The sequence below is a fragment of the Manis javanica genome, chromosome 4 (genome assembly GCF_040802235.1).
Source record: "Manis javanica isolate MJ-LG chromosome 4, MJ_LKY, whole genome shotgun sequence".
Taxonomy (NCBI): Eukaryota; Metazoa; Chordata; class Mammalia; order Pholidota; family Manidae; genus Manis; species Manis javanica.
Genome location: NC_133159.1, coordinates 62,868,644 through 62,896,420, shown reverse-complemented (window position 1 = coordinate 62,896,420; position 27,777 = coordinate 62,868,644). Strand labels below are relative to the sequence as shown.

General features: G+C 37.5%; 1 protein-coding gene across 4 annotated transcripts in view; it reads left to right on the top strand.

Moving 5' to 3' along the window:
• Nucleotides 1-27,777, top strand: part of SLC44A5 (solute carrier family 44 member 5) — a 359,314-nt gene that overhangs the window by 45,508 nt on the left and 286,029 nt on the right. The window contains exon 1 of one of the 4 annotated variants that reach the window (XM_073234138.1): nucleotides 13,400-13,899. The exons of the other annotated variants lie outside the window; for them this stretch is intronic. The gene's annotated coding sequence lies outside the window, so the exon portion shown is untranslated. Of the gene's footprint in view, nucleotides 1-13,399; nucleotides 13,900-27,777 lie in introns of those variants that run through there. 4 annotated transcript variants of the gene reach the window in all.

Below are 27,777 nucleotides of genomic sequence, written 5' to 3'. Positions count from 1 at the left end.
ACAGGCCCTGCAGTGAGAGCAGCTATGTACATTCATTGTGGGTACAACAGAGGAGCCCATGTGGAAGACACAGAGTGAGCGATGAGGAGAATAAAGGAGGTGAGGTCAAGGAGTAGTGAGGGACCTGATTGGGCAGACTTGGGCTCTTATTCTGAGGGAGATGCAAAACCAATGAAGGGTTTGAGCAGAGAAGTGACACAGTTTGATATACACTCTAACAGTATTCTTCTAGCTGCTACGTTAACAATAGACTATGGGCAGGGGGGTGGTAAGGTTGGAAGAGGATGCCAATTAGGAAGCTCTTGGGATAGTCCGAGCAGAAGTTATGGTTCTTGGACAAGGTTGTGTAGTAATGGAGTCCAGTGAGAAGTGGTTGGATTCTGGATGTGTTTCGGATGTGGTGTCTGAGAGGGAGAGAAGAATCAATTACAACTCAAGGCTTGTGCTCTGAATGGTAGAATGAAGAAATTATGATGGAGATAAATGTGAAGACTGGAGGGAGCAGGTTTGGAAGGGAGAAGATCAGGAATTCGGTTTTGGACATGTTAAATTTGAGATGCCTGCTAGACATCCGAGTAGAAATGAATTCACACTACAACTCTATGTGGTAGCTACTACTATTGTCCTCTGGTGACAACAAAGTATCGGTATAGAAAGGTTAATATTTTATTTACTCAGGAAGTAACAGGCAGGATTTAAACCCAGGTAGTCTGATACCACTGCTCCTGATTCCAAACACTGAAAGGTCTGCATCTAAGGAATTTAGACATGAGCATGGGCATGCTGAATCATATAAAATTACAGCATGGAGAAGTCCTACCACCCACGAGACCCTACACGTCTGGCAGCAGAGATTAAAATGGCTCTTTTTGAAGGTCCATTTATAAAAACTTAAGTGGTTTATGCTATGTCTGTATGTGTCTGTATCTCCCTCTCATTACCTTTATTCTAGAGAGCTACTTCGTTCCTACCTAGCTGGAGTGGGAGGGTTCTGTACTACATAGCTCTTAGTAGCTGTGGCAGCAGTTCCTATTTTGATCACTACAGCATTTCTGGTGCTGTTTGTACTTATGCCTCTTAGTCTCAAGGTCTTCAGTATCTTATATTCAAAGAAGTTCCTGCTGTTTCTGATTAACTCCTTAATATCAGTTGACCCCAAATTCTGGCTTCCTAGGAGTTCATAGCTAATAGCATTGTTCAGGATTAGTACATCTTTATGATTCCGTTTGGCCTAATGTACTTATAATTATTTAACTTACCATGCAACTGTTTTAGTATTCTTTTGTCAGTTAATGCTGCCATACAAGCCAGGCCCAGATAACTTGTGTAGCAGTGTGCCTTGTATAACTCATCAAAACAAATTATTACAATTTAAAGGTACACTCTCTATATTAAGGAGGCTAGCATTAATATGGACTATATTATATATAATTTGTCCAAATGATTGTAGAGTCAAAAAAATTTAGCTTTTAAAGAATTACTGATGATTCGGGTTATGTTTCCTGTTAGCTCATAGGAAATGTGTTATATTTTGGCATGACATCTGGGCAAATATGTATTTGTAAATGAATAGCTGACATACCATTAACTATTCAGCAATACATCCACCAAATCAGTACAGATGTAGTGTGTAGTCAGTAATATAAATCATTCGTCCCTTGGTGGTTTGCGTCTCATCAAAATAAGTACAGTATTATAAAAAGCGCATTTTTTTCCTTCCTACACTGTATGCTGTGTAACTGCATGATTAAACAAAAGTGTTAAAGTCTGAACTCATTATGTTTCTTTTTTTTTTTTGAACTCATTATATTTCATACTTATAAATAATAGTACATGTAGTTGGAAGTATTTAGTGAAACAATATAATTTGTTGAGGGAATTTAATCTTATGCTGCATTGAAGCAATGTATGATTTGGTATTAAGAAGCTTGATTAACTATTACAAATGTGTAGACTCTAGAAATGAGGTAGTTTTAGGAAAAGAAAATGATTTTTGGATTTTCTACTTGTGTGAACTTTAATAAGCATTTTAGTGGGTTACAAATTTTTTCTAGAAAATGGGATGATGGCACTCCTCTCCCCTGGATTATGCTTTTCAAAGTCCTCCTCCCTAAGACTTCCCTTATACTTCATTGTCCTTGTTTATTACCCCAAAAGAAATGTGTAGTCCTGCCATTCATTTACAGACCCAGCAGGCTCTTCTGTGTTTGTTTCCTAATCATTCTCAAGCATGTTACATATAAATATTCATAAATGCATAATCAGCCTGTCTCCTTTGTATTTTTTATTGTTTAAATAATTTGCTTGTGTTACCTAGATTCCCACAATATGGGCTTAATGCTTCTGCTAAATGACAGAATCTAAGAAAGGACAGAGCCACAGCTAGGAGAGATGTGTGTTTGTAAGGTAGAAATAGCACGGGGCTGATTTTGAAGAGTGCAGGTGTTGAATTATGGGGTGCTTGTAGGAGTGAGGCTCCAACAGAGGTGGGGCACTGATGGTTACTTACTCCACAGGTTTGCCTAAGAGTTGGATTTGTTTCTGCTCTTTTATTATTAAGCAGTTTGATTTATCAGCACTACTAGGTTAAAGTTTAATATTAGGAATCCTTATTTTCAGAGTTTCAGCAAAATTTGTTATGTGAATTTATGAAATGCATACATTTCAGATGACACAGAGGAAAAGGCCTCCAGTTTAGTGACAGATAACAATTTACTGTTAGAATATTCTTGCTTAAGTCAGGTAGACAAAAGCCAAGGTAGACCAAAGGCACTATTTAGATCATTTGCTAAAAAAAAATCCATGTATATTTTCTGTCCAGATTTCCTTGCAGTTAGATTTACTGCAATGCAGTCTACCTAGAACAACTTTGCAATGCAGAAAATGATTGAGGCCTGATTTCTTAATAAAATAAGCCACAGGGAGAATTTGTTTTTGTCCTTTAGTTCCACAGTTTACTCCTAGTGCAATTCAGGGTGTTGGCTTTGATGTATTCTGTTTCTTCACTTGTTTATTGTTTTCTAAATGCTGCCTCATGAAGCTTATTCTCCCAAGACTGAAATGAATTAAGACTTTTGCTGACAGGCTCTAGATTTGCCATATTTGCTGGTGCATTGGATGCACCAATGCATGGGGTGCATAATCATCTTTACCATCATTATTATACCTAGGTAGAAGATGCTACCAATGTATCTGAACCTCACTATGGTGAAAACATTCTGCACATTTCTTAAAGCAGCAAATACTCTCATAGGAAGAGGAAGGATACTTCTTTCTGACTTCATTACTTGAATTATACTCCATTTCCTTTTATTTTTGTGCTAATTTACATGATATTGATTGGAGGTACTTCTACTTCATAAATAAATCTGCAACGTTTTGTGGCAGTAGGACTTATTGGGGTGGAATCCCTCCCCTTATGTAAAATCACTATCACCATTAGTAGTCAGAATCAGGCTCAGCTACATTTAAGCATGTTCATTTTACATTACCTAATAGGGGAGTGCTCTGAGGAGTATTTTTATTTATCCATACATTAACAAACATTAAATTTTATTGAAATAATAAATTCCTGTAGTTAAAAAATTCCAACAATACACAAGAATTTATAATTTGAAAAAGCCACAATATCTTAGAGATACAGTGTTAACTACTAGAAGAATCAAAATAGAAACTTATAACTTGGTCACCGCTGGGGATAGGGAGGGGTGTGACTGGATATTGTGGTGATATATCTCTATATATTAATATGTATATATATATATATATATATATATACACACATACTGCTGTATCTTAATGTATTTAATTTTCTAAAGTTTGATTTCCTTCTTGGTAGGCTACATTAGGACTGAATTCCTTTATACTACTCTTTGCCTTCCCATTCTCCTATATCTACATATAATTATTATCAATAGTCTGTTTCCATACAGATTACCTTTAATACTTGAAAAAGATAAACATAATTAGATCATAATTTCTTATTTCAATAACCATGCACCAAACTCTTAACTACCCACTTTGTAAAATGAATTATAACTTTATAATTCTTTCTTTCATTTCTTTTCATTCTCTACTTCCCCATCTTCCAAGTATATAAACCTCATTTCCATTAATATGATGAGGTATATATTATTTCTACAGAGCCATATGTAGTGTTTTGGCATTACCCTTCCTTTTCTGTGGGTCTGATATTAGGACTTTGCTGCAACTCAGTGACAATGTTCCTAGCTTCAAATCCCAAATCTGTTTAAACATCCTGCCTGTCTCAGAGTTCTCAATCCATTCATTTTTGCATTCTTCCCCTGTGGACCTCCCTCCTGAGACACTGAATCAATCCCCTGTGTGCCTTTACAAAGCTGTCACCCTGAGACTTACCTCACTCCTGAGCGCAGCAAAGCTTCTTGGAGCTTATGTTTTCTTTCTGGCTTATATCCTCAAGTTAATTTCCTAAGGAAAGGTACACAGGAGGTGAAATGAATGACATTTTATAAACCAGAAATGTTTTTATTCTACTTTCATGCTTGTTTGACCCAACCATTAGGCTGGAAATTGAATCCTTGGTTGAAAATCTTGTGCTTTCAGAACTTTGAAGGCATTACATCATTGTTTTCTATAACTTTTGTTTTGCTGTTGAAAAAAATATGATGTCAGACTAATTTTAATCCACTTGTTGATAACCAGTTTTTTCCTCTCTGAAATATTTGAGGATCTTTTCTTTGCTTTTTTAAAAATTTTTTTATTAAGGTATTATTGATATATATGAAGGTTTCACATGAAAAAACAATGTGGTTACTACATTTACCCATATTATCAAGTCCCCACTAATACCCCAATGCAGTCACTGTCCATCAGTGTAGTAAGATGCCACACAGATTCACTATTTCCCTTCTCTGTGTTACACTGTTTTCCCCGTGAACCTTCACACCATGTGTACTAAACATAATACCCCTCAATCCCCTTGTACCTCCCTCCCCACCTGCCCTCCCAAACCCCTCCCCTTTGGTAACCACTAGTTCCTTCTTGAGTCTCTGAGTCTGCTGCCATTTTGTTCCTTCAGTTTTGCTTCATTGTTATACTCCACAAATGAGGGAAATCATTTGGCACTTGTCTTTCTTAGCCTGGCTTATTTCACTGAGCATGATGTCCTCCTGCTCCATCCATGTTGTTGCAAATGGTAGGATTTGTTTCTTTCTTATGGCTGAATAGTATTCCATTGTGTAAATGTACCACCTCTTCTTTATCCATTCATCTACTGATGGACACTTAGGTTGCTTCCATATCTTGGCTATTGTAAAAGTGCTGCAATAAACACAGGGATACATAAGTCTTTTTGAATCTGAGAAGTTGTATTCTTTGGGTAAATCCCAAGGAGTGCGATTCCGAGGTCAAATGGTATTTCTTTTTTTAGTTTTTTGAGGAACCTCCATATTGCTTTCCACAATGGTTGAACTAGCTTACATTCCCACCAGCAGTGTATCAGAGTTCTCCTTTCTCCTCATCCTCACTAGCATTTGTTGTTCTTAGTCTTTTTGATGTGGGCCATCCTTACTGGTGTGAGGTGATGTCTCATTGTGGTTTTAATTTGCATTTCCCTGATAATTAGTGATGTGGGGCATCTTTTCATGTGTCTGTTGGCCATCTGAATTTCTTCTTTGGAGAACTGTCTCTTCATATCCTCTGCCCATTTGTTAATCGGGTTATTTGCTTTTTGGGTGTTGAGGCATGTAAGTTCTTTATGTATTTTGGATGTTAACCCCTTGTCAGATATGTCATTTACAAATATATTCTCCCATATTGTAGGATGCCTTTTTGTTCTGTTGATGGTGTCCTTTGCCATACAGACACTTTTCAGTTTGATGTAGTTCCATGAGTTCATTTTTGCTTTTGTTTCTCTGGCTCAAGGAGATGTGTTCAGGAAGAAGTTGCTTGTGCTTATATTCAGGAGATTTTTGCCTATGTTGTCTTCTAAGAGTTTTATGGTTTCATGACTTACATGCAAGTCTTTGATCCATTTCGAGTTTACTTTTGTGTTTGGGGTTAAACAATAATCCAGTTTCATTCTCTTGCATGTAGCTGTCCAGTTTTTTCAACACCAGCTGTTGAAGAGGCTATCATTTCTCCATTGTATGTCCATGACTCCTTTATCATATATTAATTGACCGTATATGGTTGGGTTTATATCTGGGCTCTCTGGTCTGTTCCATTGGTCTATGGATCTGTTCTTGTGCCAGTACCAAATTGTCTTGATTACTGTGGCTTTGTAGTAGTGCTTAAAGTTGGGGAGCATAATCCCCCCAGCTTTATTCTTCCTTCTTAGGATTTCTTTGGCTATTTGAGGTCTTTTGTGGTTCCATATGAATTATAGAATGATTTTCTCTAGTTTGTTGAAGAATGCTGTTGATATTTTGATAGGAATTGCATTGAATCTGTAGATTGCTTTAGGCAGGATGGTCATTTTGACAATATTAATTCTTTCCTATCCATGAGCATGTGATGTGTTTCCATTTATTGGTATCTTCTTTAATTTCTCTCATGAGTGTCTTGTAGTTTTCAGAGTATAGGTCTTTCATTTCCTTGGTTAGGTTTATTCCTAGGTATTTTATTCTTTTTGATGCAACTGTAAATGGAATCATTTTCCTGATTTCTCTCTCTGCTAGTTCATTGTTAGTGTATAGGAATGCCACAGATTTTGGTTTATTAATTTTGTATCCTCCGACTTTGCTGAATTCATGTATTAAATCTAGTAGTTTTGGAGTGGATTCTTTAGGGTTTTTTATGTACAATATCATGTCATCTGCAAACACGGACAGTTTAAGTTCTTCCTTGCCAATCTGGATGCCTTTTATTTCTTTGTGTTGTGTGATTGCCATGGCTAGGTCCTCCAGTACTATGTTGAATAGAACTGGGGAGAGTGGGCATCCTTGTCTTGTTCTTGATCTTAAAGGAAAAGCTTTCAGCTTCTTGCTGTTAAGTATGATTTTGGCTGTGCATTTGTCATATATGGCCTTTATTATGTTGAGGTACTTGCCCTGTATACCCATTTTGTTGAGAGTTTTTATCATAATGGATGTTGAATTTTGTCAAATGCTTTTTCAGCATCTATGGAGATGATCATGTGGTTTTTGTCCTTCTTTTTGTTTAAGTGGTGAAAGATGTTGATGAATTTTCCAATATTGTACCATCCTTGCATCCCTAGAATAAGCCCTACTTGATCATGATGGATGATCTTTTTGATGTATTTTTGAATTTGGTTTGCTAATATTTTGTTGGTTATTTTTGCATCTTTATTATGTTCATCAGGGATATTGGTCTGTAATTTTCTTTTTTTTGTGGTGTCTTTGCCTGGTTTTGATATTAGAGTGATGCTGGCCTCATAGAATGAGTTTGGAAGTATTCTCTCTTCTACTCTTTGGAAAACTTTAAGGAGGGTAGGTATTAGGTCTTCACTAAATGTTCAATAACATTCAGTGGTTAAGCCATCTCCTCCAGGGGTTTTGTTCTTAGGCAGGTTTTTGATTACCAGTTAAATTTTGTTGCTGGTAATTGGTCTGTTCAGATTTTCTGTTTCTTTCTGGGTCAGCCTTGGAAGGTTGTATTTTTCTAGAAAGTTGTCCATTGCTTTTAAGTTATCCAGTTTGTTAGCATATAATTTTTCCTAGTATTCTCAGATAATTCTTTGTATTTCTGTGGTGTTTGTAGTGATGTTTCCTTTTTCATTTCTGATTCTGTTTATGTGAGTAGACTCTCTTTTTTTCTTGGTAAGTCTGGCTAGGGTTTTATCTATTTTGTTTTCTTGAAGAACCAGCTCCTGCTTTCATTGATTCTTTCTATTGTTTAATTCTTCTTGGTTGTATTTATTTCTGCTCTAATCTTTATTATGTCCTTCCTTGTACTGACTTTGGGCTTCATTTGTTCTTCTTTTCCTAGTTTCGTTAATTGTGAGTTTAGACTGCTTATATGGGATTGTTCTTCTTTCCTGAGGTAGGCCTGTATTGCAATATAGTTTCCCCTTAGCACAGCCTTCTCTGTGTCCCACAGATTTTGCAGTGTTGAATTATTGTTGTCATTTGTCTCCGTATATTGTTTGATCTCTGTTTTTATTTGGTCATTGATCCTTTGGTTATTCAGGAGCATGTTGTGAAACCTACATGTGTTTGTGGGGTTTTCATTTTCTTTGTGTAATTTATTTCTAGTTTCTTACCTTTGTGGTCTGAGAAACTGGTTGGTACAATTTCAATCTTTTTTAATTTACCGAGGCTCTTTTTGTGGCCTAGTATATTATCTATTCTTGAAAATGTTCGATATGCCCTTTAGAAGAGTGTGTATCCTGTTGCTTTTGGATGGAGTGTTCTGTAGATGTCTGTTAGGTCCATGTGTTCTAATGTGTTGTTCAGTGCCTCTGTGTTCTTAATTATTTTCTGTCTGGTTGATCTGTTCTTCAGAGTGAGTGGTGTGTTGAAGTCTCCTAGAATGAATGCATTGCATTCTATTTCCCCTTTTAATTCAGTTAGTATTTGTTTCACATATGTAGGTGCTCCTGTGTTGGGCACATATATATTTATAATGATTTTATCTTCTTGTTGTATTGACCCTTTTATCCTTAAGTAATGTTCTTCTTTGTCTCTTGTGACTTTCTGTGTTTTGAAGTCTATTTTGTCTGATACAAGTACTGCAATTCCTGTTTTGTTCTCCCTATTAGTTGCATGAAATATCTTTTTCCATCCCTTCATTTTTAGTCTGTGTATGTCTTTGGGTTTAAAGTGAGTCTCTTGTAGGCAGCATATAGATGTGTCTCATTTTTTTATCCAGTCAGTGACTCTATGTCTTTTGATTGGTGCATTCAGTCCATTTACATTTAGGGTGATTATTGACAATTGCCATTGCAGGCTTTTGATTTGTGTTTACCAAAGATTCAAGGTGAACTTTCTTAATATCTAAGAGTTTAACTTAACTCATTTAATATGCTATTACAAACAGAATCTAAATGTTCTTTCTTTTTTCTCCTCCTTTTTCTTCTTCCTCCATTCTTTATATATTAGGTACCATATTCTGTACTCTTTGTCTATCCCTTGATTGATAGTTAATTTAATTTTGCATTTGCCTAGTGATTAGCTGTTTTACTTTCTTTACTGTGTTTTTATTACCTCTGGTGACACTATTAAACCTTAGAAACACTTTCATCTATAGCAAGCAGTCCCTCCAAAATAGACTGTAGAGATGGTTTGTGAGAGGTAAATTCTCTCAGCTTTTGCTTATCTGAAAATTGTTTAATCCCTCCTTCAAATTTAAATGATAATCTTGCCGGATAAAGTAATCTTCGTTTGAGGCCCTTCTGCATCATTGCATTAAATACATCATGCCACTCCCTTCTGGCCTGTAAGGTTTCTGCTGAGAAGTCTGTTGATAGCCTGATGGCCTTTCCTTTGTATGTGATCTTATTTCTCTCTTTGGCTGCTTTTAATACTCTGTCCTTATCCTTCATCTCTGCTGTTTTAATTATTATATGTCTTGGTGTTGTCTTCCTTGGGTCCCTTGTGTTGGGAGATCTGTGCATCTCCATGGCCCGAGAGACTATCTCCTTCCCCAGGTTGGAGAAGTTTTCTGCATTTACCTCCTCAAAGACACTTTCTGTCCCTTTCTCTCTCTCTTCTTCTTCTGGTATCCCTGTAATGCAAATATCGTTCTGTTTGGATTGGTCACACAGTTCTCTCAATATTCTTTCATTCTTAGCGATCCTTTTTTCTCTCTGTGTCTCAGCTTCTTTTTATTCCTCTTCTCTAGTTTCTATTTCATTTATCATTCCTCCACCATATCTAATCTGCTTTTAATACCCTCCACTGTGTGGATCTCCAACTGGAATTCATTCCAGAGTTCTTGAATCTCTTTCTGTACCTCCATGAGTATGTTAATGATTTTTATTTTGAAGTCCCTTTCAAGAAGAGTCATGAGGTCCATGTCATCTTTCTCAGGAGTTGTATTAATAATTGTACTCTGGACCAGACTCCTTTGGCATTTCATATTTGTGTATGGTGCCCTCTAGTGTCCAGAAGCTCTACTCTCCGGAACTGCTCAGCCCCTGAAGCAATGCTGGGGATTGCAAGAGAGTGGTACTGGTGCCTGGCGGGGAGGAAAGAGCTATTTTCTGCTTCCGGGCTGTTATGCCTGTCTCCACTGCCTGAACCAGTGGGCCGAGCACACAGGTATAAGCCTGTATGCTCTGTGTCTGTAGTTGCTATAGGCAGATCTTCCCTCATGTTGGCCTAACATCAGGGTAGGGTTTGCCGGTTTGTGAGCCAGGTGGGGCTAGCCGGGATAAAGGCACAGTAGGCTGATTATCATGCAGGGAGTCCTTGGAGCTGTGTAGCCAGCCAGGGAGCTGGAGCCACCTGAAAATTGTAAAAGCTCATAATCTTCTGGGAAGAATGTACCTGGACAATTTTGTCTACCTGTCCTTTCTCCTAAGCAGTAGCTCTGTACAAGCCTTGCCTCTTAAGCAGCCCTCTTGCTAAGTGCTTCCTTGTTAGGAAGTCTCTCAGACTGCCCGCCTTTCTTGAGTCCCAGAGCAGCCGGATGTCAATCTCTGCTTTCCACAAGCAGCTGGAACCTCAGTCTCTCCAGGAATTCTTCCTGTCTTAGCTTTCCAATCTGCTAATCATGAGAGTATCATGAAAGCACCATGAAATGTAGGTTTGTGCTCCCAGAGCAGATCTATGGAGTTAGGTATTCAGCAGTTCCAGGCCTCCACTCCCTCCATGCTCCATTTCTCTTCCTCCCACTGGTGAGCTAGGGTAGGGGAAGGGCTTAGGTCCCATTGGGCCACAGCTTTGATATGTTACCCTGTTCCATGAGGTCTGCTCTTTTCTCCAGGTGTATGCAGTCTGGTGCAGTCCTCTTTACTGTTGCTCTTTCAGGATTAGTTGGATTATATTTTCGTATTATATGCGGTTTTAGGAGGAAGCCTCTGTCTCACCTCTCACACTGCCATCTTTAATCTGAGGATCTTTTCTTTATCCTTTGTGTTTCAATTAAACCATATCTGTATGTATGTGTTTATTTACTTTTAGCTCTAATATATTCTCTTCTATTATTTCTTGATAATATTCTCCCCTGTATCTACTTTCTTCAGACTTTGTTGGTTGATATTGAGCATTGTGGATTTATCCTCTTTGTTTCTTTATTCCATATTTTCTGTTTCTTTGTCCTATTGTTCTTAGTCCTGGATTTTTTGTCTTCCAATACTTCTTTTGAATTATACTTTTTATTTAAGAGGTCTTTCCTATTTCCTAGTGGTCTTCTCCCCCATAATATCTTCTTCCAGTTTAGAGATTCAACATTTTCTGGAATCTCTCTGAGAATATTTTGAGGATTTTAAAAATTATCTTACATCCCCTGGATTATCATTGCTTCTTTTAGAGTCATTTTTTCTGCTGGTTCATCTATGTCTTTCTTCTTTAATTTTGGCTTTAACCAAATGTCTGGTAATTTTGGTGGGCTGTTCATATGGAAGAAAGAAACTGACTGAGTGTTCTGGGTACATGAGATGGTTTCCTGACTGGCATCCTTTGTTTTGTGGCATTGAGTTTAGGAATCCCTAGTTACCAGGTTGAGAAAGGCTTTCAATAGCACACTAACAAACTCGCTGCCTTACTTTTTCCTGTTAAGCTCAGAGAAGATAGTGCATATTTTTTGTGTAGGATTAAGTTGCCTGGCTTTAGGCAATCTTTCTTCCCTGCAATACTGGAGGGGCTTGTATATCTGTTGACTGTTCTATAATACAGGGATCAGTAAATGTTTTCTATAAAGGCCCCATAGTAATATTTAGGCTTTATGGACTATGTATGGTTTTTTGTTACATATTCTTTTTTTTTAAAACAATGCTTAAAAAATGTAAAAACCATTCTTAGCTCACTGGCTAATGAAAACATGTGGTAGGCTATAGTTTGCCAACCCTGCAAAACAGACATGCAGTTAATCCCTGTTTTCAGTCCTATGTTTCACTCTCAATTTCTTAGTCTCAATCCTGTCTGGGATTAGGATTCCATAAAGTCAATTGAGCTCCTACCTGCACCACGTCCCCCACCTGCCACCCTTCTTGAGCATCAGCCATTTTGCCCGTATATTTTGGGCTGTGTTTCTTCTCTGATTTCTTAGTCATTAACCCTCCATCTGTTTTCTGTCTTCCAAGAATATGTCAAAAATTCATGTCTGCTTATGGCTCCCTCACCGTTCTTTTTGTTAATGCACCTAGTACACCTGTTAGTAGCTATATCCGCTCATCACTTCCAATTTCCCAGCACCCATTCCATCTTTTAACTGCCAGCACCTGCAGCTCTTACCCTGAGAGTTTCATCTGTCTGTAGGAGCTTGCTCTCCCTGCCCTTGGGGCAGCCTGGAGGAGCCAGAAAATGTCCCCTCCCACCAGCCCTCAAAGGACAGCTAACAGGAATTGGTGAGTAAATACCACAGCTCCCTCACTTCTCTATTTGGATAACTCTTTGTTCTACACTGGCTCCTGAGTTCCCTAGCGGGTTCTAATAGCTTATTTGATAATGAACCTTTATTGGCTTTCTGTTCAATGACTGATTTTCCTCTCTCCCCTTCTAAAATTACTTGAGATTACCTCTCACTTAAATTGAGTATATTCAAACCCTTATCTCGAGTCTGCTTCCCATATGAAGATATCATGGGCTAATTTTTTTCCTCTATTATAATTTTAATGAAATCTCAGGTAGAAGAGCAGATAACTGTGAGTACTTCTTTTATTATATTGAATCTGAATCTGATTAACCAGTATTATACTGAGTATTTACTGTGGATTAGGCATTATTCATGAGGGCTAGAATGATGAATAGACGTGAATTCTACCTTCAAGGAGCTTGTGTTCTATCAAGTAGATAATCCACACAGAATGTTAAGAGAGGTTAAGATGTATGTATCATGGGGCTTAGCAGGCATGAGACGTTATTTGCAGACGTGTGATCAGAGATGACTTCAGGAGGAGGTAAGATTTGAGTTGGGTAAAGGGGAAACTGATTTCAAAACAGAATGATGGGGCTGGGCATTCCTAGGGGAGAAAACAGAATGAAACAAACCCTCTTTAAGAGTCATGTGAAGAGGAGTGGTTGACTCGAGAAGTCTGCCATCCCTGAGAAAGGAGAAAATCAGGTAAATTAAGTTTGAATACATGTAAAAACACACACACACACACACACACACACACACACACACACATATATATACATATATATATATGTGTATATATATATATATGTATATACACACACATTAATTATACATATTATCTATTACATACACTAATAAATGTATTAATACATATATAGAGAGAATGAATTAAGATTGTAGGGATGTTGGGGGAGCGTTGTGTATTTTCCTCAGTTCTTGTCCCCACCACAACAAAGAATTGAAGGGCAGAGACACAGTAATGAAGCGGAGTAAAAGTTTTATTTAAAGTTACTGAAAGAGAAAAAGTGCAGCAGGTGACCTCAGGGAGGAGAGACGCCTTGAAAGGTTTAAGTTTTATTGAAAGAGAGAAAGTCTATGTACTTGGAAAGTGTGGGCGACCTCAGAGAGAGGAGCCCTGACAGATTGGGAAAAAGTTAAAGTAACACACTTAGAAAGTGCAGGCGACCTCAGAGAGAGGAGTGCCCTGAAAGGTTTAGAGTCTGGGGTTTTATAGGCAGTTGAGGATTTTCAGGAAAGTGACCAAGGACCAGGTACGGACCTGCTAAATTGCCCCAGAATGTTCGTCTTTATTAAGACATTACATTTCTCCTTTTTTTTAACTTAACAGAAGAATTATACTGCTTTCATTTCTTTCCAGGATATCAGCTTCTGTCTGGAAGGATATCAATCAAGACTGTCTGCCCTGCCTCCAAGGTGGCTGAGCCACTGTCCCTTTGATTAAAATGCAATCTTAGCTTTAAGAGAGAATTCTTCTTAAATATGCTGGGCCTTTGAACAGGATAAAGTAAATCTTACGATGGTATGTTCTAATTGACACAGTGAAAACGTAGGCTATGCTGAGATACTTCTCCTTATCTGAGAAATATTCAAACTTCTAGGCCAAGTTGCTCCTGGCCTTCGAGCTTTTTATTTTTAAATGGTTAACTCTTTGAGTGTCTCAGTGGGCTTACTGGCCTTATTCTCTTTCCACTCTGCTCATATCCATTTTCCTGCCTAACAGGGAGGCATTCATATAAATGTAGATGGAGACTGGTGATAAATGATTTATATAAATAGGAGTTTGGATTTGATTGGGAAATGGGAGCCATAAGATTCCTCTGTGAAGGGAAATTAAAAAAACATCTTTAAGGGAGAATGTTGTCATTTAAGATGTTTTATTCTTGTGAAGAATAAATTTAATGAAGGTAAGGAGGAGGCTATTGCAGGTGGGTGGTGATTTTTCAGTCTGCATCATTGTGGGGGACTCTAGGATTGGGAGTTTATGGGCTAATTTCAGAAATACACAGGAAAAAGCTGACATTTCAAAGGTATAAAAAGTATGGAGAGTAGGAAAAAAAGGAAAAAATTCAAAGGAAGAGGTCAAGCTTTTAGGAATCTTCCAAAGTGGCAAGGATACTAAAGAGAATGGAAAGAGAAAGACCTCTATTTGGACCAGTTGGAATAAAGAAGGTGAGCTGGGCAGCTTATTGGCAAGAACACTGCTTCATTTCTATCTATCCTGTCACCATTTCTAATCATTTGTGTCCTTCACAGTAGCTGGTGAGGACTTGTAGAAACCTATTGAAGGTTAAGCTTTGGTTTTATTTTGAAAAAAAAATTTTTTGTTGTTACCAGTGTCCTAAAGGGGTTTCAATGGGAACAATTTAAAAAATAGAAACTAATATATTCTTCGTTTTGATAATGTCTTGAGCTTAAGTGAAAAGCTCTTAGAGCCTTCAAATTGTAGATTAGAGTTTCTATTTAAACTGATTTAGTGCTGCAGTCAAAACAGTTATTTTGCTGATTTCCATGTGAATTACAAAACAGAATATACTGCTTTTCACACTGTCAGTTTCTTAGGCACCAATCCATAAATCAGTGTGATTAGTGGGGAAGGACACCCAGGTCTTGCTATATGTATTTACTGCATGCTGAAAGCTGTGCTCATTACCAGCTGCAGCTATCAGGTAGCAGTAGCTACGTATTAATAAATTATTAGCTACTAGTTCAGAGAAATTGTTCTAAAAATAGTAAGTAGCCTATACTCTATTTTTCTTCTCCTTTGGATATCTGTATGGACTAAACTTAATTCAGGAAACAACACTCTCAGAGAAGTAGGAAAGCTTAAATCATCCCATAACATCCTTTGCCCTCCTTCCCCAATCTAATTGAACAGCATTTAGAATCATTTTAGCATATTAGTTGCTCTTTCAGGCCTAAATTGTAAGCATTTCTTTTATTTCACACATTCCTTCAATGTCAAGTCTCCTTGTCTTCTGTGTTAGCACCTGGTTTAAGTGGTATGTTCTTCTATTTTTCTACATTTTTACCTATTAGTAATTTACTCTGAGGGTTCTCTCTCTTCTTTCTGTCATCTTTTCAGAATTTTGGAATAAGCAATTCTTCAAAAGCCCCCAGCTATTCTAAAAACACCTTTCTTTCAATCTCACCTATTTTTTTTAAAACAAATATATCATTGCTTATAATCCACAGCAATATAATTAGAATCTTGCTGCTTAGTTATTGTCAGATATTTCTACTGAGCAAATTGTGGAAAAGATTCTAATGCCAGGCCAGAAGGTACATCTTCTGGGAACTTCTAAGGTTGTCATATATGGGGCCCATCTGTATTTAGGAAGCACTATTTCTGTTCCACAGTTAGCTTTGGAAAAAAAGTACAACATCCCAAAGAACCCAGGGATGCCTAAATACCTGCAGAAGATGTATGACTCACTCTGAACTCATCCACTGCCAAGATCTTGTCATCATTAGGTTATGGAGCCTAAACAAAACTAAACAGATTGAGTACCCACTTCTACATGCATTCAACATCCTCATCCAGTACTTGACCAGTGAAAATGTGAGGTAGAGAGGGAGCAACACAATGTAGTAGCTGAAAGTGTGGGCTTTGGAGTCAGACATTGAAAACTAGATCTTCCACTTAAAATTGTGCGATTTGGGCAGGTTAATTAACCTCTTTTGCCTTAGTGCTATCAGCAGTAAACTAGAGATATTAGTAGCATCTACACCACAGAATTATTGATATTAAGTGAGGAGTCAGGAATATCTTTAATATTAAATAAATGTAAGCCATTGTTATTTGTGACTATCAGAATATATAATGACCATTTCTTTGAGTTTGTGCTATATTTTTGTATGGCTCTAGTTACAGAAATGTATCGCCAGTCCAACTTTTTGAATGAAATCCTTTTTTTGCTGTGTTCTGCATTGCATTTTATGTAATTTAATAACAGTCTGCATATCAATCAGAAGTATATATATATGCTTGAATTATTTTTGAGAATGTAGCTGTATTTTCACAAAGGTTTTAATGCAAAAGTTATTAGGAATGATAAAAATGTTTATGTTTTAGCAGCATGATTTATTTTTTTCATGGTAGTATTGGGCTTTGGGCCAGTGCTGTTCTGAATGACTGCTTAAAATTGTGATAAAAACAACACATATTCTGCTCTAAATGTAGCTGGAATTGACTTTTATTTCATAGACTCAGTTTCAAACCCTTGGAAAATAAAGGCATTTTTATTGGTAATTTGACCCTGTCAAAATGATTTGAATCTCATAGAAGAACTTATAATAAGTAACACTGAGGTGACTATCATGTATTTTTTCATAATATAACTAATACTAGGATAACTCCTGCTTCTTTTAATTTTGTGTTCATTGGTGCTCTCATCATTAGGCATTATGTTCCAGGAACTTCTGGTACCATGGCCCTCTGCTTTCTCTGAGTTCTCAGAAGGCCCAACACTGATTTCAGAAGTTCCTCATTACTGCATAATGTTCCTAGTTCATTGTCAAGAATGGATAGCCTGAAGTGGAATATATGCTATTTAAAGAGAGTGATGTTTTTCCTTTTCTTTTTCTTTTTTTTACATTTGAACAATGCATCAGTGTGAAAAATAGTTCCGTCAATATTGTTTTGGAAACCAAACGAATTGCGTGAAATTTCAAAAGTGTGTATCTCAAATGCTACTTTCCTGCGTATAAAGCTCTATCTGGATATACCAGGTAGGGAAAGCAACTCATATTTATTTAGTAGCTTTCCAGTGCCAGGCCTTTTGGATAAATTGTATTATCTAGTTCTCACAATAGCTCTGGAGGTAGGAATTATCCTCATTTTATAGAGGAGGAAACTGAGAGTCAAAGAGGTAAAATAATTTGTAGAACTAGTAAGTGCAAAGCTAGGACTTGAACCTGGATCTGACACCAAGACTGTCCACCTTTCTACTCTACTGCCTTGAGGGAAGGAGAATGAATAGTGAAAACGGAGATGGCTATGACCATCTGGAAGGGTAGTTCTGCCAAGGTCTAATATGAAAATTGCTGGACCTTGTGATGACAAATATTAACAAAATTGCCCCTCACTGCCCCCTGCAACCGCGGCTTCACCAGAATGATCCCACTCTTGTAAAACACTGATATAGATACATTGTACTTCTGAGTTTTGTTCACATATATGAGGGTACAGCAATGGCCATAATTACTGCTGTTGTGACTTTGTATATTAATGGCAATTTTGTGAGGCTAGGTGATTTTTGGTATTTAGCAAGAGCTTGATTGTTCTCTCCAGACTTCCCTTAATCTCCTGCTGAGATCTTGTTAAACATTTTGAGGATGAACTAATCAGTGTTTTGCATCCTTTCAATAATGAGAATGCTTGTTTTTCAGCATAATTTAATGTGAGACCATTTAGATGGAAATAGATGAGAAGATTCCCTCATCAGTCGTGGTCTGGGACAGTGGGCTAGCTTAGTGATGTTAATGGCTGCGCAACCTCTTTGAGGTTTAACCTGAGGTAGAGACTTCAGATAAATGTTTGTAGTGGGCAACAGTTCTTAAATAACTCCAAATGATTTATTCTTTCACTCTCAGAACGGTTCCAGGTCACTTGCAGATACTGAAATTCCTTCAGTGGAATATTATGAGGGAAGGTGATCCATTCACGAAGTCCTCACAGCCAAATCAATAAGCTTTCTATAGTGCCTACTGATGCTTGAAATCAAATTTGCGCTTCCCCGCCCCAGTGGATCACTTCAGCATAAAATTAGAGTGCTTAATTTGAAACTAATTCTCCTGAAAGGAAAAACAGCTCTAATTTTCCTGTAGAGGCCATCAATCCTGCTTCTTTGGGTTTAGTGTTAGTAGATTATAGTACTTCCATGTTGTTCCTGGGTCAAGATAGTCAATAAGCGTATTGCAACTTGTAACAAGGAGCTACTGTGTGTTTGGATAGTAACCCTGATATATGAGATGAAAATATGTTGTGGTGTCTTTGATGGCAAGAATCATTTAATGTAATTTTATACTATTTGATTATGTAGACATGGATAATATAGTAATAGAGACAGTTCTCTATTACTAATCTGAATATTTTCCAATGGATAATAAACCAGTTTTTTTCCTATATGTTATAGGGTAGAGATTTAAATTCCAGCAGTGTAATTCAGATTTTTTGCCTTATGTTCTCTATTACTAATCTGAATATTTTCCAATCAAACATTTTTTTCAAGTTCCCAACATTTGTTTATTTATTTATATTTTTATTAAGGTATCATTGATATGCAATCACATGAGCAACACTGTGGTTACTAGATTTCCCCCCATTATCAAGTCCCCACCATATACCCCATTATAGTCACTGTCCATCAGCATAGTAAGAAGCTACTGAGTCACTACTTGTGCTGTACTTCCTTCCCCATGGCCCCCTGACATGATGTATGCTAATCATAATGCTCCTTAATTCCGTTATCCTTCCCTCTCCGCCCCCCCAGTCCCTTTCCCTTTGGTAACTGTTAGTTCATTCTTGGGTACTGTGAGTCTGCTGCTGTTTTGTTCCTTCAGTTTTTGCTTTGTTGTTATTTCACAGATGAGTGAAATCATTTGGTACTTGTCTTTCTCCACCTGGCTTATTTCACTGAGCATAGTACCCTCTAGCTCTATCCATGTTGTTGCAAATGGTAGGATTTGTTTTCTTCTTATGGCTGAATAATATTCCATTGTGTATATGTACCATATCTTCTTTATCCATTCATCTACTGATGGACACTTAGGTTGCTTCCATTTCTTGGCTATTGTAAATAGTGCTGCAATAAACATAGGGGTGCATATGTCTTTTTGAATCTGGGATTCTGTTTTTCTTAGGGTAAATTCCTAGGAGTGGAATTCCTGGGTCAAATGGTATTTCTAATTTTAGTTTTCTGAGGAAACTCCATATTGCTTTACACAATGGTTGAACTAATTTACATTCCCACCAGCAGTGTAGGAGGGTTCCCCTTTCTCCACATTCTCGCCAGCATTTATTATTGTTTGTCTTTTGGATGTTGGGCTTTCTAACTGGTGTGAGGTGATATCTCACTGTGGTTTTAATTTGCACTTCTATGATGATTAGCGATGTGGAACATCTTTTCATGTGCCTGTTGGCCATCTGATTTCTTCCTTGGAGAACTGTCTCTTCATATCCTCTGCCCATTTTTAATTGGGTTACTTGCTTTTTGTTTGTTGAGGTGCGTGAGCTCTTTATATATTTTGGATGTCAACCCCTTATCAGATATATCATTTATGAAAATATTCTCCTATACTGTAGGATGCCTTTTTGTTCTACTGATGGTGTCATTTGCTGTACAGAAGCTTTTTAGTTTAATGTAGTCCCATTTGTTCATTTTTGCTTTTGTTCCTTTGCCTAAGGAGATGTGTTCATGAAAAAGTTGCTCATGTTTATATTCAGGAGATTTTTGCCTATGTTTTCTTCTAAGAGTTTTATGTTTCATGACTTGCATTCAGGTCTTTGATCCATTTTGAGTTTACTTTTGTGTATGGACTTAGAAAGTAATCCAGTTTCATTCTCTTACAGTAGCCGTCCAGTTTTGCCAACACCAGTTGTTGAGGAGGTTGTCATTTCCCCATTGTATATCCTTGGCCCCTTTATCTTATATTAATTGACCATATATGCTTGGGTTAATATGTGGACTCTCTAGTCTGTTTCATTAGTCTATGGGTCTGTTCTTGTACCAGTACCAAATTCTTGATTACTGTGGCTTTGAAATAGAGCTTGAAGTTAGAGAACAAAATCCCCCCTGCTTTATTCTTGCTTCTCAGGATTGCTTTGGCTATTCAGGGTCTTTTGTGGTTCCATATGAATTTTAGAACTATTTGTTCCAGTTCATGGAAGAGTACTGTCAGCATTTTGATAGGGATTACATTGAATATGTATATTGCTTTAGGCAAGGTGGCCATTTTGACAATATCAATTCTTCCTACCTGAGAGCATGGGATGAATTTATATTTACTAGTGTCCTCTTTAATTTCTCTCAAGAATATCTCAGAGTTTTCAGGGTATAGGTCTTTCACTTCCTTGGTTAGGTTTATTCCTAGGTATTTTATACTTTTTGATGCAATTGTGAATGGAATTGTTTTCCTGATTTCTCTTTCTGCTAGCTCATTGTTAGTGTATAGGAATGCAGCAGATTTCTGTGTATTAATTTTGTATCCTGCAACTTTGCCTTTTATTTCTTTGTGTTGTCTGATTGCCATGGCTAGGACCTCCAGAACTTTGTTGAATGAAAGTGGAGAGAGTGGGCATCCTTTTCTTGTTCCCAATCTTAGAGGAAAAGTTTTCAGCTTCTCACTGTTATGATTTTGGCTGTGTATTTGTCATATATGGCTTGTATTATGCTGAGGTACTTGCCCTCTATACCATTTTGTTGAGAGTTTTTGTCATGAATGGATGTTGAATTTTGTCAAATCCTTTTTCAGCATCTTTGGAGATGATCATGTGGTTTTTGTCCTTTTTGTTGATGTGGTAGATGATGTTGATGGATTTTGGAATGTTGTACCATCCTTGCATCCCTGGAATAAATTCCACTTGATCATGGTGAATGATCTTCTTAATGTATTTTTGAATTCAGTTTGCTAATATTTTGTTGAGCATTTTTGCATCTATGCTCTTCAGGAATATTGATCTGTAATTTTTTTTTTGTGGTGTCTTGGCCTGGTTTGGGTATTAGAGTGATGCTAGCTTCATAGAATGAGTTTGGAGGTACTCCCTCCTCTTCTATTTTTTGGAAAACTTGAAGGAGAGTGGGTATTATGTCTTTTCTAAATGTCTGATTAAATTCAGCAGTGAATCCATCTGGTATGGGGCTTTTGGTTTTGGGTAGTTTTTTGATTACTGATTCAATTTCTTTGCTAGTAATTAGTCTGTTCAGATTTTGTTTCTTCCTGGGTCAGTTTTGGTAGGCTGTATTTTCCTAGAAACTTGTCCATTTTTTTGAGGTTATCCAGTTTGTTAGCCTATAACTTTTCATAGTATTCTCTTGTAATTCTTTGTATTTGTGTGGTATCCATAGTGATTTTTCCTTTCTCATTTCTGATTCTGTTTATGTGTGTAGATTCTCTTTTTTTCTTGATAAGTCTGGCTAGGGGTTTATCTATTTTGTTTATTTTCTCAAGAGCCAGCTCTTGGTTTCATTAATTTTTCTATTGTTTTATTCTTCTCAATGTTGTTTATTTCTTCTCTGATTTTTATTGTCCCTCCTGCTACTGTCTTTGGGCCTCATTTTTTCTTGTTTTCTAGCTTCAATAATTGTAAATTTAGACTGTTCATTTGGAATTGTTCTTCCTTCTTTAAATAGGCCTGGATTGCTATATACTTTCCTCTTAGAACTGCTTTCCCTGCATCTCACAGAAGTTGGGGCATTGCACAGTTGTTTTCATTTATCTCCTTATATTGCTAGATTCCTGTCTTAATTTGGTCATTGATCCATTGATTATGTAGGTGCATGTTGCTAACCTCCATGTGTTGGGAGCCTTTTTGTTTTCTTTGTACAATTTATTTCTAGTTTCATACCTTTGTGATCTAAGAAGTTGGTTGGTACAATTTTAATCTTTTTGAATTTCCTGAGGCTCTTTTTGTAGCCTAGAATGTGGTCTATTCTGGAAAATGTTCCATGTGTACTTGAGAAGAACATGTATCCTCCTGCTTTTGGGTGAGGTGTTCTGTAGATGTCTGTTAGGTCCATCTATTTTAATGTGTTGTTCAGTGCCTCTGTCTCCTTACTTATTTTCTGTATGGTTGATCTGTCCTTCAGACCGAGTGGAGTCTTGAAGTCTCCTCAAATATATGCATTGCCACACCTGCTTTTTTCTCCCAGTCATTTGCATGAAATATCTTTTTCCATCCCTTCACTTTTAGTTTGTGTATATCTTTGGGTTTGAAGTGAATCTCTTGTAGGCAGCATACAGATGGGTCTTGCTTTTTTATCCATTCCTTAACTCTATGTCTTTTGATTGGTGCATTCAATCCATTTACATTTAGGGTGATTATCGATAGATATGTACTTATTGCCCTTGCTGGCTTTGGATTCATGGTTACCAAAGGTTCAAGGGCAACTTCCTTACTGTCTAGCGGTCTACCTTAACTCACTTATTATGCTGTTATAAACACAGTTTGATGATTCTTTTTTCTCTCCCTCTTCTTCCTCCTGCACTCTTTGTATGTTAGGTGTCATATTCTATACTCTTTGTGTATCCCTTGACTGACTTTTTGAGTAGCTGATTTAATTTTGCATTTGATTAGTATTTAGTTGGTCTACTTCCTTTCCTGTGATTTCATATTCTCTGGTGAGAGCTATTTAGTCTTAGGCACACTTCCATCTACAGCTGTCCCTTTAAAATACACTGTAGAGATAGTTTGTGGGAGGTAAATTCCATCAACTTTTGCTTATCTGGGAGTTGTTTATTCTCTCCTTCAAATTTAAATGATAATCTTGCTGGGTAGATTATTCTTGGTTCTAGGTGCTTGTGTTTCATTGCATTGAATATATCATGCCACTCCCTTCTGGCCTATAAGGTTTCTGCTGAGATGTCTGATGATAGCCTGATGGGTTTTCCTTTGTATATTATCTTTTTCTCTTTCTGGTTGCTTTTAATACTCTGTCCTTGTTCTTGATCTTTGCCACTTTAATTATTATATGTCTTGGTGTTGTCCCCCTTGGGTCCCTTGTGTTGGGAGATCTGTGTACCTCCATGGCCTGAGAGAGACTATTTCCTTCCCAGTTTGGGGAAGTTTTCAGCAATTACCTCCACAAAGACACTTTCTATCCCTTTTTCTCTCTCTTCTTCTGGTACCTCTATAATGCAAATGTTCTGTTTGGATTGGTCACACAGTTCTCTTTCTTTCATTCCTAGAGATCCTTTTTTTCTCTCTCCACCTTAGCTTCTCTGTATTCCTGTTCTCTGATTTCTGTTACATTCCCTTACTCCTCTACCTCTCCCAATCTGCTTTTAAATACCTCCATCGTTTGTTTCACTTTAGTTATCTCTCTCCTGAATTCATCCCTTAGCTCTTGAATGTTTTTATATAGTTCCATTAGCATGCTTATGACTTTTATTTTGAATTCTTTTTTGAGAAGATGGTTGATTTCACTCTCACCAACCCCTCTTTCTGGTGTATCAGGGATTTTGGATTGAAGAAGATTCTTCTGCCTTTTCATAGTCCTGAAGTGATGTAAGTGGTCGCTGGTGAGTGGCATGGGTGTCACCTGAGAGGAAACTGTACCTTCCTGCTTGCCGGTCTCCATACTTGTCTCCACTGTCTGTGCACATTAACTACATGCAGGGTGTGGCCTCTGGGTTAATCCCCTAAACTGCCGTGGGTGGGGTGGCCCTCTGGATGGCCTAGGGTGATGGCGGGTTTGCAGGCAAGGGCATGGTTCCTCCATGATAACAAAGCTCCTTCATGGCTCTCAGTCTCAGCTCCCCTCTCTGCTGTCTGTGCCAGTCAACTGCACACAGGGAGAAGCTTCTGCATTAAGCTGTGTACTTGCTGTAGGCAGGAGTGCCCTCCAGCTGGTCTGCAGCAATGGTGGGGATAGCCAGTTTATGCCTAGGTGCCAGCAGGGGGAAGGAGCAACAGGCTGCTTATTGTAGTGAGGTGCCTCAGGGCCGTGTTGCCTACCAGAGGGATAGGGTACCTGAAGCTCCTGAATGTTCCCTGCTGAGCTGAGTGTGCCAGGATGATTTTGTCCACCTGTTCCTTCTCCTAAGCCCTTGCCCCTTTAGCAGCCCTCTGACTGGTGAGAGGTCCCTTAAACCGCCTGGTTTTCTTCTGTTTCAGGGCAACCGGTTGGGGGAACCTGTTTGCAGTCTTAGTCTTAAACTTTGCTTTTCAGCTCCTCTAATCTCCAGAGCACCATGCAATGTGGGTCTGTGCTCCTGGGGTAGATTTCTAGGGCTGGATATTTATCAGTCCTGTGATTCCACTCCCTCCCCACTCTGATTCTTTTCCTCCCACTGCTGAGCTGGGATGGGGGGAGTGCTTGGGTCCCACCAAGTCATAGCTTTTTACTTTACCCTTTTCCATGAGATGCTGAGTTCTCCCAGATGTAGACTGGCTGGTGTAATGTTACTTCTGGTCACTCTTTTAGGAATAGTTGTATTTGCTGTATTTTCAAAATATATGTGGTTTTGGGAGGAGATTTCCACCACACTACTCACACTACCATCTTTTCTCCTCCATAAAAGTCCAGTCAAACTTTTTGATGACAGTTCTTATGAATTGTTTTGAACAGAGCTGGAAATCATAAACTGCATGATTTTCAGACATGTATATGAAAACTGAAATGGTCAAATGCCTTGATGTCTAATGTAATGTAATAATTATGTGATTTTTTTTATATGCTTTTGAATTGAGGTAGGGCAGGGACATGGGACAATCATCATGATTAATTTTTCCTGCCTATGATGAAAAATTCCAAGGTATTAATCACATAGTAAGAACAGGAGGTCCATCTGGAGGCTAAGATTCCATTTTAAAAACCAGGGATTTAGGTGGTAAGAATCCTAACATATTTTATGCTAATCAGCCAATAACCAACCCTATCTTAAGGCAGGACAAGTAGCCCTAAATGTTATGTCCCCATTGCTTGAGGGTAGCTACTATCTTGGAAGAAAAACAGTATCAAGAAATTCCTTGTGTTTAATGTCTCTCACTTTAGATAGACATCATGAGACCACAAGTCATGTCTATGTACCTCTGCCCTTTGCCCCATTTTTTAAATTGAAATATCATTGATATACAATCTTATGTTGGTTTCAAATGTATAAGACAGTTGTTCAAGTTACCCATGTTATTAAATCCTCACATTGCGGGGTTACTATTTATTAGTGTAGAAAGATGCTACAGAATCATTGACTATATCCTTCATGCTATACTACCAACTCTGTGACCAACTTATATACTGTGACTGAGAATCATTGTGCCCCCTTATCCCCCTCACCTTCCCCTGCCACCTACCCTAACTCCTCTGCCTTGGTAACCACTAGTCACTTCTCAGTGTCTGTGAGTCTATGGCTGTTTCATTCTTTCTGCTTTGCTGTGTTTTTATATTCCACAAATAAGTGAAATCATATTGTATTTGCCTTTCTCTGGCTTATTTCACTGAGCATAATACCTACTAGGTCCATTCATGTTGTTGCAAATGGCAGGATTTCTTATCTTTTTAAGGCTGAATAATATTCCATTGTGTATATGTACCACATCTTCTTTATCCATTCATTTATTGATGGACACTTAGGATGCTTCCTTATCTTGGCTATTGCAAAGAGTGCAGCAATAAATGTAAGGGTGCATATATCTTCTTGAAACAGTGATTTTGTTTTCTTTAGGTAAATTCCTTGGAGTGGAATTACTGGGTCAAATGGTATTTCTATTTTTAGTTTCTGAGGAACCTCTGTACTGCTTTCCACAGAGGCTGCACCAGTTGACATTCTCACCAACAGTGTAGGAGGGTCTCCATTTCTCCACATCCTCACCAGCATTTCTTATTTCTTGTCTTTTGGATAGTGGCCATTCTAACTGGTGTGAGGTGATACCTCACTGTGGTTTTGATTTGCATTTCCATGATAATTAGTGATGTGGAGCATCTTTTCATGTACCTGTTGGCCTTTTGTATTGCTACTTTGGAGAAGTGTCTGTTCAGATCCTCCACCCACTTTTTAAAATTGGGTTATTTGTGTTTTGGGTGTTGAGGTGTATGAGTTCTTTATATATTTTGGATGTTATCAGATGAGTTGTTTATGAATATATTCTCCCATTTTGTAGGATGCCTTTTTTTTCCTGCTGATGGTGTCCTTTGCTGCACAGAAGTTTTTTAATTTGATTTTGTCCCACTTGTTCATTTTTTATTTTGTTTCCCTTGCCAGAGGAGATGTGTCCAGGGAAAAATTGCTCATGCTTATATTAAAGAGATTTTTGCCTATGTTTTCTTCTAAGAGTTTTATGGTTCCATGACTTACATTCAGTTCTTTGATCCATTTCAAGTTTACTTTAGTGTATGGAGTTATATCATAATCCATTGCATTCTCTTACATGTAGCTCTTCAGTTTTCCCAACACCAATTGTTAAAGAGACAGTCATTTCCCCATTGTATATTCATGGTTCCTTTATCATATATTAATTGTCCATATATGTGTGGGTTTATATCTGGGCTCTCTATTCTCTTCCACTGATCTGTAGGTCTGTTCTTGTGACAGTACCAAATTGTTTTGATTACTGTGGCTTTGTAGTAAAACTTGAAGTTGGGGAGTGTAATCCCCCCAGCTTTGTTCTTCCTTCTCTGGATTTCTTTGGCTATTTGGGGTCTTTTATGGTTCCATATGAATATCAGAAGTATTTATTCTAGTTCATTGAAGAATGCTTTGGTATTTTGATAGGGGTTGCATTGAATCTGTGAATTGCTTTGGGCAGGATGGCTGTTCTGACAACACGAAGTCTTCCTATCCATGAGCACAGGATAGATTTCCATTTATTGGTGTCTTCTCTTATTTCTCTCATGAGTGTCTTACAGTTTCCAGAGTAAAGGTCTTTCATCTCCTTGGTTAGGTTTATTCCAAGGTATTTTATTATTTTTGATGCAATTGTAAATATAGTTGTTTTCCTGATTTCTCTCTCTGCTTGTTCATTGTTAGTATATAAGAATGCAACAGATTTCTGTATATTAATTTTGTATCCTGCAACTTTGTCAAATTCAGTTATTAGTTCTAATAGTTTTTTTGGTGGAGTCTTTAGGGTATTCTCTGTATAATATCTTGTCATCTGCAAATAGTGACAGTTTAATTTCTTCCTTACCAATTTGGATGCCTTTTATCTTTTTGTATTGTCCAATTGCTGTGGTAGAACCCCCAGTACTATGTTGAATAAAAGTGGTGAGACTTGTTCACAATATTAGAGGAGAAGCTTTCAGCTTTTCACTCTTCAATGTGATGTTGGCTGTGGGTTTGTCATACATGGCCTTTATTATGTTAGAGTATGTACCTTTTATACCCATATTATTGAGAGTTTTTATCATGAATGGATGTTGAATTTTGTCGAATGCTTTTCAGGCATCTATTTGAGATTATCATGTGCTTTTTATCCTTCTTTTTGTTAATGTGGTGTATTATATTGATTAATCTATGAGTATTGTACCATCCTTGAATCCCTGGAATAAATCCCACTTGGTCATAATGGGTTGATCTTTTTGATGTATTTTTGAGTTTGCTATTATTTTGTTGAGGATTTTTGCATCTATGTTG